Source organism: Malaclemys terrapin, chromosome 1 (genome assembly GCF_027887155.1).
Source record: "Malaclemys terrapin pileata isolate rMalTer1 chromosome 1, rMalTer1.hap1, whole genome shotgun sequence".
NCBI classification, from domain to species: Eukaryota; Metazoa; Chordata; order Testudines; family Emydidae; genus Malaclemys; species Malaclemys terrapin.
In genome coordinates, this window is record NC_071505.1 from 155,975,427 (window position 1) to 155,993,683 (window position 18,257).

Sequence of the window (18,257 nt, forward strand, 5' to 3'; positions counted from 1 at the left end):
GTATGATCTACATATCACCAGGAGAGCACCATCATCAGCAACCATTTATCCTAAGTATTGAAATTCTTTCACTCTTCTAAGCTATCTGACTGATATCCTTTACGGTGAGTCCTCCTCCCTCAACTATCATAACCTTGGTCTTCCCAGTATTCATGTTAGCGTAACGTAACTTAATCTATCACATAGATGATATATGCAGTGTTGTTGCAGCTGTGTTGGTCCCAGGATATTAGAGAGACAAGGTGGGTGAGGTAATATATTTTATTGGACCAACTTCTGTTGGTGAGCAAGACAAGCTCTCAAGCTACACAGAGCTCTTCTACAGGTCTGGAAAAGGTACTCAGAAGGTACGTCAAAACTGCAATTAAAAACCTGTGGCTGGTCAGGGCCAGCTGACTCGGGCTCGCAGGTCTCAGGCTAAAGGGGCTGCAGCCTGGGCTCTAGGAGCCCGTGAGGTGGGAGGGTTCCAGAGCTCGGTCCACAGCCCAAGCCCGAACATCTACACCGCAATTAAACAGCCCTTGGCCCAAGCCCTGTGAGCCCAAGTCAGTTGGCATGGGCCAGCTGCGGGTGTCTAATAGTAGTGTAGACATACCCAGCGTGTAACAGCTATATACAAGATTGAACAGATAGTTTAACATATTCTAACATAGAATAGCACATATTCTAAGGGACCATTCAAGGTGAAGTGGCCCATTAACAGCGCTGTAGTTACTGGACAAAAAGGGGAGTTAATGGATTACAGTTGTTGTAATAAACCTTAAATTCACTGTCTTTATTAAGAGCATGATTTTTAGTGTCTAGCAAAGTTATGAATTTAAGCTCCCAAGCTCGTCTTTTGAAAGTATTGTACAGGTTTCCTTTAAAAATGTGGACTGATAGGTCATATAGAGTGACCACCTTGTGAAAAGTGTTTACCTTCAGGTGAATATTATCTCACCCTTCTTATCTCGTTCATATATGTGATATGTCAGTTTTAAACAGAAAAATATATAGAATAAAAATTAACCATAAAGAAAATATAACTTTTTTTTTACATCAGTTTGGATAGTTTCCCTAGTGTGTTATATGTATCTGTTTTTTTTAAATGATTAAAGCAATTTTATTAAAACTGAAACTAGAGAGTTGGGATGATTCAGAGGCTTACGTAAATGAACACTTTCCACCTCCAGTTCACCAATTTAAAACCTACCCAGATCCGTAACTGAAAGCCATTTTCTCCTGGCAGCTGTTCAGTGACCTATGTGAAATAACTTGTTGGTCTAAATTTGTAGCAAGCAGGCATCTGCCTCATCCGTAAATGCATCCAAGCTGGAAGTCTCAGCAGATTGGTTGAGGGCTGAATGGGCCATGGAGACTGAACTAGCCTCCAGAAATGGCCCTTCCAAAAACAGGGTTGAAGCAAACTGTCAGTCCAGTGTCAGGGAAGCTTTCCCTGCCATGTCCAGGGCCGGCTCCAGGCACCAGCCGACCAAGCACGTGCTTGGGGCGGCACCTTGGAGCAGGGCGGTGCTCGATTTTTTATTTATTTATTGGATTTGGCGGCGCGGCACTCGGGGGGCGGGCAGGGGCTTCGGGCGGCGTGGTGCTCGGATGGGGGGGCGGGGCTTTGGGCGGCGTGGTGCTCGGAGGGAGGGCGGGGGCTTCAGGCGGCGCTCAGAGGGAGGGTGGGGGATTCAGGCGGCATGGTGCTCGGAGGAGGAGCGGGGCTTCGGGCGGCGTGGTGCTCGGAGGGAAGGCAGGGGCTTCGGGCGGCGTGGTGCTCGGAGGAGGAGCGGGGCTTCGGGCGGCACGGTGCTCGGAGGGAAGGAGGGGGCTTCGGGCGGCGTGGTGCTCGGAGGGAAGGCGGGAGCTTCGGGCGGCGTGGTGCTCGGGGGGATGGGGCTTCGGGGAGCAGGGGCTAGCGCGGTGCGGTGCTCAGAGAGGGGCGGGGCTTCAGGCGGCACGGCGCTGGGGGGGCTGGCCTTCGGGTTGCATGGTGCTGGGGGGGGGGGGATTTCGGCGGCGCTCACGGGTGGGGGAGGTGGCAAAAAAGTTAGAGCCGGCCCTGGCCATGTCCATGTCCTGGGAATGTATTTCACACATTTCAATGCCCAGATCTCTCAATCCAACCCTTTTCAAAGCATTAAGTTCACTTAGATTTTTTTTTAAACAACTGAAAAAATTGTAACCAAAAAGCAAAACTGAAAAAGAATGCCAAGTGTCCAGAGACTGTGGGCAAAGGAAGGAATTCTGTGAGAAAACAGATTTCACTTTCAAAATTACTCCAGCGTTAGAAACCGTGAACAAAATTTAGAAAGCCTAACTTGTTTATGCTCTTAGAACAATTACATTCAGACTTCAAAGAATGTCTATCAAATATCACAAGTCACTCTGTGCAGCCATAGCCTTGATCTAAATAAAGTGAGTTATGTCTTTAAAACATTTATTAGGGGACATCTCAGCAGTTTGCCCATAATGGCTATGTCTATGCAGCCCATGGCTGGTGAGCCTCCCAGCCCAGGTTGACAAGACGAGCTTGCAGGGCTCATGCTAGTGCTCTAAAGGTAGCTTTGTAGACATCACTTTGAAGTTGTGACTCGGGCTGGAGATTGGACTCTGAAGCCTAGACACAACTTCAAAACACTGCCTACCCACTATTTTTAGCCCACTAGTGTGAGCTCTGCAAGCCTGAGTCTGTCAACTTGGGGTGGGAGGCTTGTTGCCACAGGCTGTGTAGACGTACCCACTTAGCACTATGTCACATACAAAAGACTTTTAGATGAACTCTGTCCTGTCTGCACCAATGAGGTCTGTGCTACCAGAAGTTATTTAGAACATATTTGTTATCTACTTTATACACATTAAGGGCCAGACTGACACCCAGATACCCAAGGGTAAAAGGAGGCTTCCCCACCCTGTATGCCAATATGCAAGGACCATTCATAGTTGCAGACTCTCCCCTCTCCTGACTGAAGAGGCCACTGACTTCTCACACCCCTGGAGACTTTAGCTACCCCAAAGGAGGCCCAGGAGGGGCAGAAGGAAGCATTGCCATGCCCCCCCCCCACACACACACCCCGACTAACATAGCTGGTTACTTGTGAAAGGGAGCACATGCTGCATCCTCCCAAGGGGCAATTCAGTGTCGTACATATTTTTCCTACATATGTGGGTGTTCTCCAACACAGGGGTTCTCAACCTTTATATTTCTGAGTCTCTCCAGCCCCCCAACATGCTATAAAAACTCCCCAGCCCACCTGTGCCACAATAGCTGATTTTCTGCATATAAAAACCAGGGCCGACAATCTTCAGAAGTTTGAGAGCTTGGGCACACCTGCTGGGGGCTGGGGCTTGGGGCATCAGCCTCTTGGGAGGCACCTGATGGGGCTCGGGGATTCAGGCCCACTCCTGCTGAAGCCCTGAGCTCTGGCAGGTGCACCCCGCAGGGCTGAAGCCTCAAGACACCCCTTCCCTGCTAGGCAGAAGTCTCTACCCCACCACCCGCTGCAAGACAGAGGTCCCGAGCCTGCCCCTCCAGTTTGGTAGGTGGAGAACGGGGAAGAGCTGCACGTGGCTCATGAGACCACCCCTGTTCAAGAGCAACAAATTCAAATCCCAATAGGGCCAACTTAACCCTTCATTCTTTTGCGGTAGATAAACTGAATTTAACTTAGTTTCCTTTGTATGATACTTTTGGAGGAGGAGACCTTTAAAAACAAGGTTCCGTCTGCTTTCCCATCTATAGATTTCAAAAGTACTTTACAGTGTGGGAGGGGTAAGTGTCATTATCCCCATTTTGCAGATTGGAAAACTGAAGCACAGAGTGTGAACTGATTTGCTCAAAGACACACACACACTGGGTCAGTGGCACAGCACAGAACCCAGGTCTACTGACTCCCACCAAGCTGACCCTCATGACACTTATCAGAGTGTTTTACAGTGATTAAGAAGCTAAAATGCTGAGCGGCTAATGAGGAGCTAATGGCTTATAGTATACTTTATGTAACATTGTTTTTTATTGGTTGTAATTGATTTGCAGTACAGTCCAAACATACAGCGTATGGGGGAAGGGGACCACTGGGGAAGGACTTAAGCATGCTGTTAGAACAATTCAAGGGTGTCCGGAACATGTCCTAAGAGGAAATTCAATTTCACTCTTTCAAGAAACTGCATTAGTCAGTTAATGTCATGAAACAAGGGCCCTAAATTCCATATAGAATGTCAAGGAGTCCATATGCAGATGACGTTTGGAAAGAAATATATCACATTGTAGGAAATATCAGAATTTGTTGCTGCTTTGTGCATGTATAATTCTTGAGACACTTGATTTTTGTCTAATTCTTTTTAAGAAAAAACTCACAGATATTTGCCTAGGAGCTTTCTAACAATGTTTTTAGATAGTCCCTTGCTAAAAATGGTCAATGTGGAATGGTATCTGATTAGATTTCCGGTGTAAACTTGATTGGTTTGTCAACTATGTAAAACACATGAAAGTCATTTTATTATAATTAGGGCTGTCAAGCGATTGAAAAATTAATTGCGATTAACCATGATTAATTGTGTGATTAATCGCACTGTTAAACAATAGAATACCACTTATTTAAATATTTTGGATGTCTTCCACATTTTCAAATACATTGATTTAAATTTCAACACAGAATACAAAGTACACAGAGCTCACTTTATATTTATTTTTTATTATAAATATTTGCACTATAAAAATAAAATATAGTATTTTTCAATTCACCTTATGCAAGTACTGTAATGCAATCTCTTTATCATGAAAGTTGAACTTACAAATGTAGAATTATGCACAAAAAATAATTGCATTCAAAAATAAAACAATGTCAAACTTTAGAACCCTCAAGTCCACACAGTCCTACTTCTTGTTCAGCCAATCGCTCAGACAAGCAAGTTTGTTTACATGTGCAGGATATAATGCTGCCCACTTCTTGTTTACAATGTCACCTGAAAGTGAGAACAGGTATTCTCATGGCACTGTTGTAGCAAGGGTGGCAAGATATTTACGTGTCAGATGCGCTACAGATTCATATGGGCCTTCATGCTTCAATCACCATTCCATAGAACATGCATCCATGTTGATGACGGGTTCTGCTCGATAACGATCCAAAGCAATGCAGACCGACGCATGTTCATTTTCATCATCTGAGTCAGATGCCACCAGCAGAAGGTTGATTTTCTTTTTTGGTGGTTTGGGTTCTGTAATTTCTGCATCGGAGTGTTGCTCTTTTAAACATGCTCCACACCTCGTCCCTCTCAGGTTTTGGAAGGCACTTCAGATTTTTAAACCTTGGGTCGAGTGCTGTAGCTATCTTTAGAAATCTCACATTGGTACCTTCTTTGAATTTTGTCAAATCTGCAAGGAAAGTGTTCTTAAAACGAACAACATGCTTGGTCATCATATTTCATGTTATAGCAGTCTTGGATATAGCAGAATGCAGGTAAAACACAGAGCAGGAGACATACAACTTTCCTCTAAGGAGTTCAGTCACAAATTTAATTAACGCATTATTTTTTAATGAGCGTCATCAGCCCGGAAGCATGTCCTCTGGAATGAAGCATGAAGGGGCATACAAATGTTAAGCATATCTGGTACATAAATACCTTGCAATGCCGGCTACAAAAGTGCCATGGGAACACCTGTTCTCACTTTCAGTTGACATTGTAAATAAGAAGCGGGCAGCATTATCTCCCCTAAATGTAAACAAACTTGTTTGTCTTAGCGATTGGCTGAACAAGAAGTAGGACTGAGTGGACTTGTAGGCTCTAAAGTTTTACATTGTTTTGTTTTGGAGTGCAGTTATGTAACCAACAAAAAAAATCTACATTTATAAGTTGCACTTTCATAACAAAGAGATTGCACTACAGTACTTGTATGAGGTGAATTGGAACATACTATGTCTTTTGTTTATCATTTTTACAGTGCAAATATTTGTAATAGAAATAATAATATAAAGTGAGCACTGTACACTTTGTTCTGTGTTGTAATTGAAATCAATATATTTGAAATGTAGAAAAACATCCAAAAATATTTAATAAATTTCAATTGGTATTCTATTGTTTAACAGTGCAATTAAAACAAAAATTAATCACAATTAATTTTTTTAGTTAATCACCTGATTTAACTGTGATTAATCGACAGTCCTATTATAATGATTTCAGAGTTTAAACATATTACTTTAATTCCAAATTCCTTCAATATATCCTTTGGCTTTAAAAATATTAATAAACAATATTATGAGAGGGAAGTCATAGGAACATACATATAATCCATGTAAGTAGAAACATGCAATATAACAGTTTGGTGGAGCAGAGTGGAGGATTACTGTTTATTTAGAAGTTACATTTTAATATTTTAAAAGCATATGTCTTGCATATATATTATTGAAAGGGAAAAATTGTAGAGTTTTGAAGAATAACAGCATTTGATGTTTTCTTCAGACTATGAACATAACATTAAATGTGTATATTATATTTTAGATCACAGATGTATAACGTGAAGCAGCACTTTTCTAATATGTCCTTACACATGGCTGATGTAACAACTTTCTGACAATGATGGAAGAATGGAAGGTCATACTGTCAAAACATGACATAATCTTGAGAAATTAAAAAATGTAACTGAAATACAGAATAAATTAGATGAAAATATTTATGGTATTTTGACAATGGAAATATTTTCAAAACACACAACTTTCAAAAGAAGTTGGGTACCCAACTGCCCTTTGTTGATCTAGTGGGAATGCTGAATGACCATATGAATAGTTCATATTAACAAGAGCAGAGCACTAAGTACAGAAGTATGACAAGGAAAATAATAGAACTCTCCAGGGTTATTAGAAAAACAAAACAAACTAAACCAACACAAAGTTTGCTGCAATCTATGACTCAAATAGTGATTAAAAAAAGCAAACAGCTATTTGGTTCTTAACAAAAGAGTTCTGTCACAATGAATTAAGAGATATTACATTGTCATAAGGTGACATAACCAGCTGTGAAATTTGTGTGAATTTACTTTTTCCCTTTGGATGGTTGTTCTATTAAGTACTGCAATGAGATGGGATTTGCCACACAGAGTCAGCCCACTGGTCTATCCAATCCAAGTCTAATCTGCTTCAAAGACTGTCCAATAATTGATGCTTCAGAGAAAGATGGAAATACATAATCAAAACATAGCTGATTATGTAATATTGCACATCGGGCAAAAAGTTCTTCCCTAACCCTGAAGCATAAGTTTCAATTCTCCTTACATTAGATCATCATTGGTCATAAAGATATCTGGTGTTTTTTGTTTTTAATCCCGGCTGTAATAACTCAATGGCTTTCTTGCAGCCAAGAATTCAATAGGCTAACTATATGCAGGTGTGACAAAGTAGATCTACAATTCAGTCCTGCAAAGAAAGGAAGACAGGGTGATTGGTCTTGCATATCTTTGCTCAGCTTTAACATTATAATTTGTTATTTTCTTTTTGCTGGAAAGGTGGCACTTTGTATATTAATTTAATTCAGCTGTGCGGGGAATATTCTTGTAAATTCCTCTAGTTCCCATAAAAAATAAACATGATAGTCAACTGGATTCTAGAGTGATTTTTATATTTCACACTATTTCATCAGGAATATGCCCTCTATAAGATCTACATAAGAATAGAAAAACAGTCAGACTGGATCAGACCAATGGTCCATCTAGCCCAGTGCTAGATGCTTCAGAGGGAATAAACAGAACAGGGCAATTTATTGAGTGATCTATCCCCTGCCATCCAACCCCAGCTTCTGTCTGTCATCTCAACATCTTGGCTAATAGCCATGACCTTATCTAGTACTTTTTTGGACCCTGCTATAGTTTTGGCCTTCACAACATCCTCTGGCAACGAGTTCCACAGGCTGACTATGTATTGTGTGAGGAAGTAATTCCTTCTGTTGCTTTTAAACCTGTTGCCCATTAAATTCATTGGGTGATCCTGGTTCATGTGTTATGTGAAGGGGTAAATAACATTTCCTTATTTACGTTCTCCACACACCATTCATGATTTTATAGACCTCTATCATAATTCTCCTCAGTTATCTCTTTTCTAAGATGAACAGTCACAGTCTTTTTTCTCTCTCTTCATATGGAAACTGTTCTATACCCTTAATCATTTTTGTTGCCCTTTTCTATAACCTTTTCCATTTCTAATATATCTAATAAAATTCCTCCTGCGCCCCACCCCCCTGCCCCAGCCCTGAGCCCCCTCCTACACACCCAGCTGGAGCCCTCACTCCCCCTGAACCTCAGGCTCCTCAGTCCCAGCCCAGAGTCCTCTCCTGCACCCCAAACCCCTCATCCCTGGCCTCACCCCAGAGCCTGCACCTCCCATTGGAGCACTCCCTCCCTCCCGTACCCCAACCCCCTGTGCCAGCCTGGTGAAAATGAGTGAGTGTGGGAGAGAGTGAGTGACGGAGGGAGAGGGAATGGAGTGAGCAGAGGGTGGGGCCTTGGAGAAGGGGCAAGGCTGGGGCAGGGCCTTGGGGTAGGGGCATACGGTTTTCTGCAGTTAGAAAGTTGGCAACCCTAGTGGTAACAGCTAATTTAGACCTCACTATTTTGTATGTACAGTTGGGAATATGTTTTCCATGTGCATTACTTTGCACTTATCAACATTGAATTTCACCTGCCATTTTGTTGCCCAGACTCACAGTTAAGTGAGATCCCTTTGTAAGTAAAGATTAGATTTAACGTTTTCACACACCCATATAAGTATTTGCAAAACTGACTTAGGTGTTTAGGAACAAAAGCCTCACCGAAAGTCACTACAGATCCAAAATCTAGCATCTACCTGTTCAAAATATTGGAATAAGTAAAACTTAAATCAGAATACATAATTGAACTGAATGGGGCCATTAGGTTTGTAAACCCCAAAGTGTGTTTTATTATAAGGGGCAATATTATTCTAGCTACAACGACATTAAATCGTCTGTTTTATTCAATTTTATAATAAGGGCTACATGGCACAGTACCTCAAAAAGCAGAGGGAGTGCTATTTTGGTGGTATATGAAGTGACCTGTCAGTGACTTGGGAAAAGAGATAATTCATCATGTAAAAAATGCAGTGAGACATCAGCATAGAGTGGTAGAATTTCACAAAATCTTAAGAGTTCACTAAAGAGTTATCCAGAATTCATGAGCTAATGCAGACTAACTGGTGCCTTCTCCTCCTGCACTGTCATTATCTATCAGTAATAGCTGGTTTAATCCTAAAAATATATTATGTGGTTTTCACTTTGGCACTAGATTCCAGATGGAGTGGGCAAAATATGAAATGTAATTTAGTTTGAAAAGGCTCTCTGTGTATATTCAATAAATGAGTTGCCCAGTAAGGTCAGAATAAAAATTGTTTTTGTGATTCCAAAGAGTCACATTCAGCTTTCCCTTTTTGTTCTTTGTTACGTTTTTGGATTTTCTACACATACAGACCACTTATTTTATGCCTCAGCATACAGTAGGCTTTTGATTTTTGCCTAGCACTTTATTTTAGTGACCAGCCTTAATCTCCCTAAAACATCAACTCAATGAGCTGTAACACAGTAACTCATATGAAAAAAACCAAACAGTTCGTAGCCTTATAATAGTCAATATCAATGCAATGCCATTTCCCAATCATGCTCCCAAATCTGCCATGCAAGAGGCACTGAATCATACAATAGACCAAGGGGCATGCTTGACATAGCTTGCACCTATTAACTCATAAACATGGATTTTTAGAATAAAAAATCCCAGCATAAAGTTTGCTGCATTTTTCTATTTTTCATTATGAAGGAAAATTACATTTTTACTATGTTACAGGCAGAAGAAATGGAATGAATACATACAATTTATATACCTCTTTCATGGACACAGACCAATCTGACCAATTAAAAATGATGAGCATGGTCTGTATGCTTTACAATTCAGATGGTAGAAATCCTAAACAGAACCACAGGCTTCCTCCAAATAAATTGCTTTGCAGAACTTTACCAAATTAGGGCCTAATCTAAAGCCTACTTAAATCAATGGACATCTTTGCATTGACTTCAATAGGCTTTAGGATCACACCTTTAAGTAATGCCTGCCTATGCTTGTTATAAAACTATGTTATGAACTTTTCTTTTTTATTCCAGATTTATACTACAAGATACAATTCTGAACACTATTACGGTATGTGACCAAGTGGAAAACTCTCTGTTTGCAAACAGAAAAGTACAAAACTGGTAAGAAAGATTTTATTTTCGTGTTTTAAGAATTTAGTAAACAACCAATAATACAAAAGAAATAGCACTTTGTTTTTATTTAAAAAGATACATGATAAACAGCAAAACCAAAAAAATCATCCGAACCTGTCACATTTTCAAATTATCTATATAAAAGTGTCTTGTATAGTGACTGTTAATCAAACATGTCAAAGTTTTTCAAACACTCTTAGTTTATTAGGGTCCGTGGTTTCTTGAGCAAAAGCTTTGTAAGAAGTTCTTATATCTCCTGAACTGAACTGGCACCATCCTGAGAATCCTTTTTTATTTTAAAGCATTCAATACAGAATGCAAAGCCAAAAACTTTCATTTCCAGTCGGTTCAGAAATGTAGCTCCTATTTAGTTAATAAGTTAACATGTGCATTTAGAGATCTACAGATCCCTAATTCATTTTGTTACCTAAAGTATGAAAAATGTATTTAAGCAACAAAAATCAGATAATCAACTCCACTCTTTCGCAAGCTTAATAATCTCTTCAAACTCATACAAAAATTGTCAAAAACACATCTGATTCCTATATATTATTGCCACTAAAAAAGCAGCTTCATGGAGATAGCAATCTGTAATTAAATTACATCTGAGCGGTGGCTATTAGCGTACAGCATGTATCAAAATGAGTTTTTATTTGCCATTTGTACACTAAGTAACCAAGAACAGTCTTTTGGACAGAAATACTGTTGCTGTAAATACATTTTTGTATAAATTTAATTTCACCATCTAATTTAAATTAACTTTATTCTTGTAGTATGTAGCCCTTTGAGAGAGCATATTTCTGATCGTTTTGCATACCACATGTACATTTCTAGAACATGTCCTTTTTTTTCCTTTGCACCCTTTTTGGATATTATCACTATTGTATAACAAGAATGAGGTCATCTAGGATTGTACAGATAGTTTACAGCAGCTGTTAGACGTTTCTTTGAAACTACAAGAGCCTTTAACTCCTTATTTGCCTCACAAAAATAATTTTTCAGCCTGACATGGACACCACAGAAATAATGGCACTTCCATTTAATGATTTCAAACGGTTTGTTTTAAAAGAATGGATTAAACTTTATGCTTGGGTATAGGAAAGCAGAGAGAATTTAAGTGACTTGTACAAGTTCACAGAGATTTTAATCAGCAACACTGCCGGGAAGTGAACCTTATTGACATAGGTCATTTTAAAAAATAGGGCTCCAGTTCAGGAAAACATTTAAACATCTGCTTAAGTCTATCCCCGTGCAAAAAAAAAAAAAAAAAGCACCTAAATACATATTTAAGTGAAAGTCCCATAGACTCAAGTGAGGTTTAAGCACATGCTTAAGTGCTTTGTTGAAGAGAGATGGACTTAAGCATGAGTTTAATTGTAAACAGAGTCTCAATTCTTGGCTGACTTGCTAGTCACCTAATTCCCACTCATGCTATCATTTGTTCAGATGAACTGATGTAAGTAAATGTAGGAGCCCTTGTGAAGACACGGCTTCTCAGCAGTTTTGACTGGGGACTCGTCTACACAGCCCCACAGTGTGGAATACGGGGGTGTGAACTGCAGCACTTATATGCACTAAAGTGTTGGGCTGTGACTGCCCTTTGCTAAAAGGTACCTTGTTCGCGTTAACATAGCCCTGATTGAAACAGGGCTACATTAATACTAACTAGGTACCTTTTCATTCGCGCTAGCAATGTCTACATAGGGCAGTTACAGCCCAATGCTTTAGTGCAAACTGCAATTCACACCCATGTGGTCTGCACTGGTGGGCTATGTTGACAAGCCCTAATGTAATATAAAAGCTAGAAGAAACTGCCAGTGAGGAGGAATTGTAGTGTAGTCAGGCCTATCAAGGCCTTGTCTCTATTAGTTCCTTGCTCTCATAAGAGAACACACTCCCAGTTCAGTTCTACTCTTCCAGGGCTGATTTGACATCCCAGATTGCATGATTTTCTGTAGTACACCTCTGTTCACAGAGGAAGAGGGAAGGAAACCTCTGAAACATTGTAGGCTGCCTACCCCGTACAATTTCTTCCCCCAAGCCATCACTATTCTCTTTCTATCCAGGTTCCTCAACTAGTTGTGTGTCATTTAAAATTGCTCTTACACAGAAGTTATTCAGGTCTCCTCCTCCTCAATTACACCTTGGGAATCTGGGCTCTCAAAGCTTTAATTGTGGCATCCCAGGATTTGTTACAATTCAGGTTAAATATTCATAACAGTCATCAAACTGCTCCTCCCAAAAAAATGTCTCTAGCTCTCTTCCACATTGCAATTTCAGCATAAAACACCCTCCTTCAATTGATCCTTAAGGCCTCTAATATATTCCTCCGAGATCCACTTCTCCCATAAGGACTACAATAAGCTAGCCAACTAATAATGGCAAGGCTGAGGAGCGGTTGGGTATCACTGAAGTAATATATATAATGAGTATAAATATGGGACATATTTCAGTGGCTGCCCTGCCTCCATCTTCATGTGACAAAAAGAATGACAAACCGAATGAAGGTGATATGTAACTATCACTACCCAGACAGATTGGCTTGTGTTCCACTCCCCCACTCTTCATCTGTTTTTGTTTTATTAGATTGTAAATGCTAAGGCAAGGATTCTCTTACTATGTATTAGTGCAGCATCCACCACAGTGGCATCCTAATCCTGGCACCCTGACTGGGCACTACGCCAATACAAATAACAAGCAAATCCTAAAATCAGGTCATTATTCAATGTTCCATCCTTACTTGGGCATAACTCCCATTGACTTCACTGTAAAATAAAGTCATCATACTGGACTCTCTCACAGTAGGGAAGTTTCTAAATATGTTATGAGCAATCACTTGGGTGTTGATGACAAGCAATTTTACAAGATCATGTTTGAGTAATATAATGTCTAATACATATACAGATAATCACAGTGCCATCTTACATATCTAGCTGATATAGCCAGTGGAATTCGTGGCTGGGCTGCAGAATTATTTTATAATTTGGATAATCCTGAAGACCACTGAGCCTGATTCAGAAAATGAACTAATTTGGATAGCTGATTACTTAAATCACAAAGTAGACTGATGCTTTCACTCACATGGCTCATCCTCCTATCTAAGATACTTATATGGCCCCATTACCATCATATGACGAGCACCTCACAATCTTCAATATATTTATCTCCCAGGAGGATGGGGGATGAGGTACTATCATTCCCATTTTACAGAAGGAAGACTGAGGCACAGAGAGACTAAGGGTCAGTTTTTTAAAGGAATTTAGGGGCCTAACTCTCACTGAAATCAAGGGAATTAGGCCCCTATGTTTAAAAATCCTGGCCCTAAGTGACTTGCCTGAAGTCACAAAGAACGTCTGTGACAGACCAGGGAATTGAACCTAGGTCCTCAGAGTTCCAGGCTAGCACCCTAACCAATAGGCCAATCTTCTAAGTGCCTGTATAGTTAAGGGTGATGATACAGAGTCCACCAGTTGCAATCCAGGCACTCCAGCTTCATCCCAGGTGGGGAGGCAGGTTTACATCATCTGTGTGGAGGAAGGGGAGAGAACGCTTGGGGCAAAGCACTGAACAACATCTGTGCTGGAACTAGGAGTGGTTCCCATCTTATACAGGGTTTATAGTTTGGTTCAATGGCTCTCAGCACCTCCACTATAAAAACTGTTCCAGCATGCTTGCTGAACAATAGGCAGGTTTTAAAGCACATTATAAGGCTTATCAGCGTTGTTCTGTCGAGTCCCCCTTGGCTGTTTCATTGAATGTAAAACAAAAAATAATATTTACTAAATAGAACCAAAGAAGCATACCTAAGACTTTGTCTACACTATGCAACTTTTAGCGACATGGCTGTGCCGCTACAGCCGTGCTACTAAAAGGCGCGCATTGTAGCTGCTGTTTGTCAGCAGGAGAACTTTCTCCCGCTGACAAAAATCTTCCACCCCCAACGAGAGGCAGCAGCTTTGTTGGCGGGAGAGCACTCTTCCCGACAAAGCACTGTTCACACTGGCGCTTTTCATCAGTAAAACTTTTGTCGTTCAGGGGTGTGTTTTTTTTAACACACTGAACGACAAAAGTTTTGCCAACGAAGTTCCAGTGTAGACAAAGCCTAAGGCTGTGCAAGCAGCAGAAACTAAATGGAATTTGTATAGACTCTACCATAAGATGGCACCAGTATTTCCCTCTCCTACTATCACCACAAACTTTGTTTGAGTTTTCAGGCTGGATCACTGGTTGTCTGACCGTATCACCATGAAATCAGGAGGATTAGCAGAAGCCATTTTGATTCATTTTCTCAGAGGAATGTTGATGGGTCCTTTTGCAGCATGGCATTAAAACTCTCTTACTGCCCCATCTGTTAAGACCACATTGGATTTGATGTGGGGGAACAATGGCCTTGCAAGACACCAGGATCCAAGTTAGTGTCAACGCAAAAAAAGGGAAGAAACAAACTAAGACTTGTGGCAGTTGTTACATACTGCCTAGTGACCAAATAGTACATCCTCACTAGCAAGAGATCTGAGAGTCTGAACAAGAACTTCTGTCAAGGCTGCTTCCCCACTTTGAACTTTAGGGTACAAATGTGGGGGCCTGCATGAAAACTTCTAAGCTTAACTACCAGCTTAGATCTGGTCCGCTGCCACCACTCCCAAAATGCTAATTCCCTTCCCTGGGTAGCCTTGAGAGACTCTTCACCAATTCCCTGGTGAATACAGATCCAAACCCCTTGGATCTTAAAACAAGGAGAAATTAACCATCCCCCCTCCTTTCTCCCACCAACTCCTGGTGGATCAAGATCTAACCCCCTTGGATCTAAAAACAAGGAAAAAATCAATCAGGTTCTTAAAAAGAAGGCTTTTAATTAAAGAAAAAGGTAAAAATAATTTCTGTAAAATCAGGATGGAAAATAACTTTACAGGGTAATCAAACTTAAAGAGCCCAGAGGAATCCCCTCTAGCCTTAGGTTCAAAGTTACAGCAAACAGAGATAAACACTCTAGCAAAAGGTACATTTACAAGTTGAGAAAACAAAGATAAAAACTAACACGCCTTGCCTGGCTGTTTACTTGCAAGTTTGAAATATGAGAGACTTGTTCAGAAAGATTTGGAGAGCCTGGACTGATGTCTGGTCCCTCTCAGTCCCAAGAGCGAACAACCCCCAAAACAAAGAGCACAAACAAAAGCCTTCCCCCCACCAAGATTTTAAAGTATCTTGTCCCCTTATTGGTCCTTTGGGTCAGGTGTCAGCCAGGTTACCTGAGCTTCTTAACCCTTTACAGGTAAAAGGATTTTGGAGTCTCTGACCAGGAGGGATTTTATAGTACTATCCACAGGAGGGCTGTTACCCTTCCCTTTATAGTTATGACAACTTCCCAGAAATATTCCAGTTTGTGAAAACAATTTTAAAATTACATCATTCCTTCAGGATTCAAAAACAAAACATATTAATCTTGTCTTCAACGTGTGGTATTTATAAATTGGCATTTAATTCTGTTGAGATAAAAGCAGCAAATTCTTTACGGATAAATTACCTTTGATGGAATGGAAAAGTTGTTCAATACAAAAAGTTTAAGGGATAAAGTTTAATTTTCAAATTAAGGCCTTGATTCAGCAATATGTGCCTAATTTTAAGAACGTGAGTAGTACTATTGACATTAATGGAACTATTCATGTGCTTAATGTTAGGCACCTGCTGAACTATCTTGCTTCTCTGGGGCATATACAAGATTTAGATGAAAATTTAAATATCAAGATTTCAAAGTGAGCAGCTTTATTTTGAAACCCTTTCTGAGGAAAGGAAAAAATAGCCTAAGAGAGTCTAACAACTACATCTATTTTGAAAGAATATGAATATTTCACCTGCCTTTCGTCTGAGGAACTCAAGGAGTTTTACAAACTTCACAGCACTCTTGAGAAATGGGTATCATCATATCTATCTTATAAGTAAGAGGCAGCAGCAGAAACAAAACAGGAATCAATTTGCTGGGGTTATCACAAGCCAATCCCTGCATGTTCGGGTGCAAGTTCAGTGACAGAAGCCTATAAAGATCAACATGATTTAGACTAAATATCAGGAGAACTTCCCTAAGCCTTAAGAAGACTGCAAAATAATTTCCCAAAGAAAAATGGTGAAAGGCTCATCCCTGGAAATACTTAAAACTAGACTGGACAAAGCAGTAGAAAATAACTAAAGAGAACAGTCCTGAACCAGTGAGTCAATCAGTTCTAGGACATATGTCTTTTTTTTTCTTTGCATCTCTAATTGCTATTAAAATTCTCTAGGATCTTGAGAAAGAAAGGTAGACACTTCAGTCTGGTGCTGCATAAATGCAAGCCTGAAGCAGTTACAGTTCCATGTTAAAATGTCAGTTAATATGATCAAAAATACATGCAGATTTCTGACAATGAGTCACTCCCACTCCATTATAAAACAACCTCAACAGAAGCCCAGATTATTTCAGCCAGTACAAATTTATTTTTTTATAACCCTTTTTTTTACCTTGTCAGATCAGGTTGGCTTCATGCATCCGTTTAATCGACTCTCCCCGGCAGCCCTTGCGTAAATTGGGCTGTGGGAGGTGTTGAAAGATAAAGAAGCCTGAAGCAGTTCCCATACTGCCTTTTTGATAAATGCAATAATCAGCTTGCAGTTGTTTCACAATGTCAATGGCATTAAACTATCAAAAGATGTTCTTCAACAATGGGGATTACACTGTCATCTTTCTTCTTAATAGAATACCTTGTAATGAAGATATTTGTTTTTTGACCGCAAGAGGCTAGGAACCATGCAAAAAGTACTGACTCACAATTAGTGCTCTAATGGAGGTATCTGTTTCTTATTCAATTGGGAGGGAAGTTAAGCTGGCACATGATGTAGGACTGGTTTGGTCAATTCTGGCCCAAAATACCTTTCTAAGTTGAGTAACATCTCCCGTAGGTCATTCAGTTTTACAGTACTTCTATTCCATGCAGTCTGAGAGCGCTCAGTTACAGCAAGACAAATCTTAATATTACAATTATATTAAAAACATCAAAAATAAATGCATCCGTTACAACTTTGGTTGTAATAACATCATGAAAAGCACCATAAATATTGGCACTTTCAGCAGAGAGGTGAAGGACTGAATAGACCTGAAGAATGATCTTCCTCTCACTCCTGAAGATGGTTTCTCTAGATCAGGGTTGAGTCATGTCTGCCATGCTGTCTGCCAAGCTCACCCATTGCCACTGCCCATGATTTATCTGATCTTTAACGAGAGACCTTCATTCTTCAGGACTACAATCCAGCACCTTTCACCAGTACTAATTTCACATGGAAAGCTTCAGAGGCAAACAGAAGATCTTAAAGTCTCCAACAAATCTACTGAAAAATGTGTATTCAAGTGAAATGTCTCAGCTCCATACATAACTTCAATATTCCTCTTAGAGAAGGGTAGCAATTTAATTTCATACCTGTTGTAAGAACTTGTTACTATATACAGAAACATGAATAGTTTTCAATGGAAATAATTACTAATAGCAGCTGCAATTTGCAATATAAAGCATCAGCCATGTGAAGTTATTCTGCCTTGCCACTGTATTAATTAATGGATGGAAAAAAACATGTTATAGTATCAACTTTCAAGAACTGTAAGTTGATACTGAAATCCTACATCATACACCTTTACATTTAGGATATCATCAGAAGCCCCTGATGAATTTATGGGCTAGTACTCCATCTAGAGCATTTATTTTCCAAATGTAAATCTCTGAAACCCAATTAATTCTCTAATGCTTCAGCAACTGAATTTCAGTGCATCACACTGGACTCAAATTCATTTTTATTATACCAGCAAGAGCTAGATTTTTTTTAAATGTCCTTTTACCTTGGCAAGATTGGTTTCTCTCAAAGCACAGCATTCTATTATAAACTGTTGCCTTCCAGTGCCTAAATTTGCTTTGTACAGAGCATCTGCTTACACTAAACAAATTATTTTTCACTCTCCAAATTTCCAAGAGAATGAACATCAAACTTCCAAATCATGG

The 18,257-nt window shown here is 40.0% G+C and overlaps 2 protein-coding genes across 3 annotated transcripts in view; one reads left to right on the forward strand and one right to left on the reverse strand.

Moving 5' to 3' along the window:
- The window catches only part of CMSS1 (cms1 ribosomal small subunit homolog), a 360,808-nt gene that overhangs the window by 189,001 nt on the left and 153,550 nt on the right, over window positions 1–18,257 (reverse strand). The gene's annotated exons all lie outside the window — the stretch shown is intronic.
- FILIP1L (filamin A interacting protein 1 like) overlaps window positions 1–18,257 on the forward strand; it is a 296,405-nt gene that overhangs the window by 135,225 nt on the left and 142,923 nt on the right. Inside the window, exon 2 of the mRNA XM_054044711.1 lies at window positions 10,138–10,227. The gene's annotated coding sequence lies outside the window, so the exon portion shown is untranslated. The remainder of the gene's footprint in view (window positions 1–10,137; window positions 10,228–18,257) is intronic.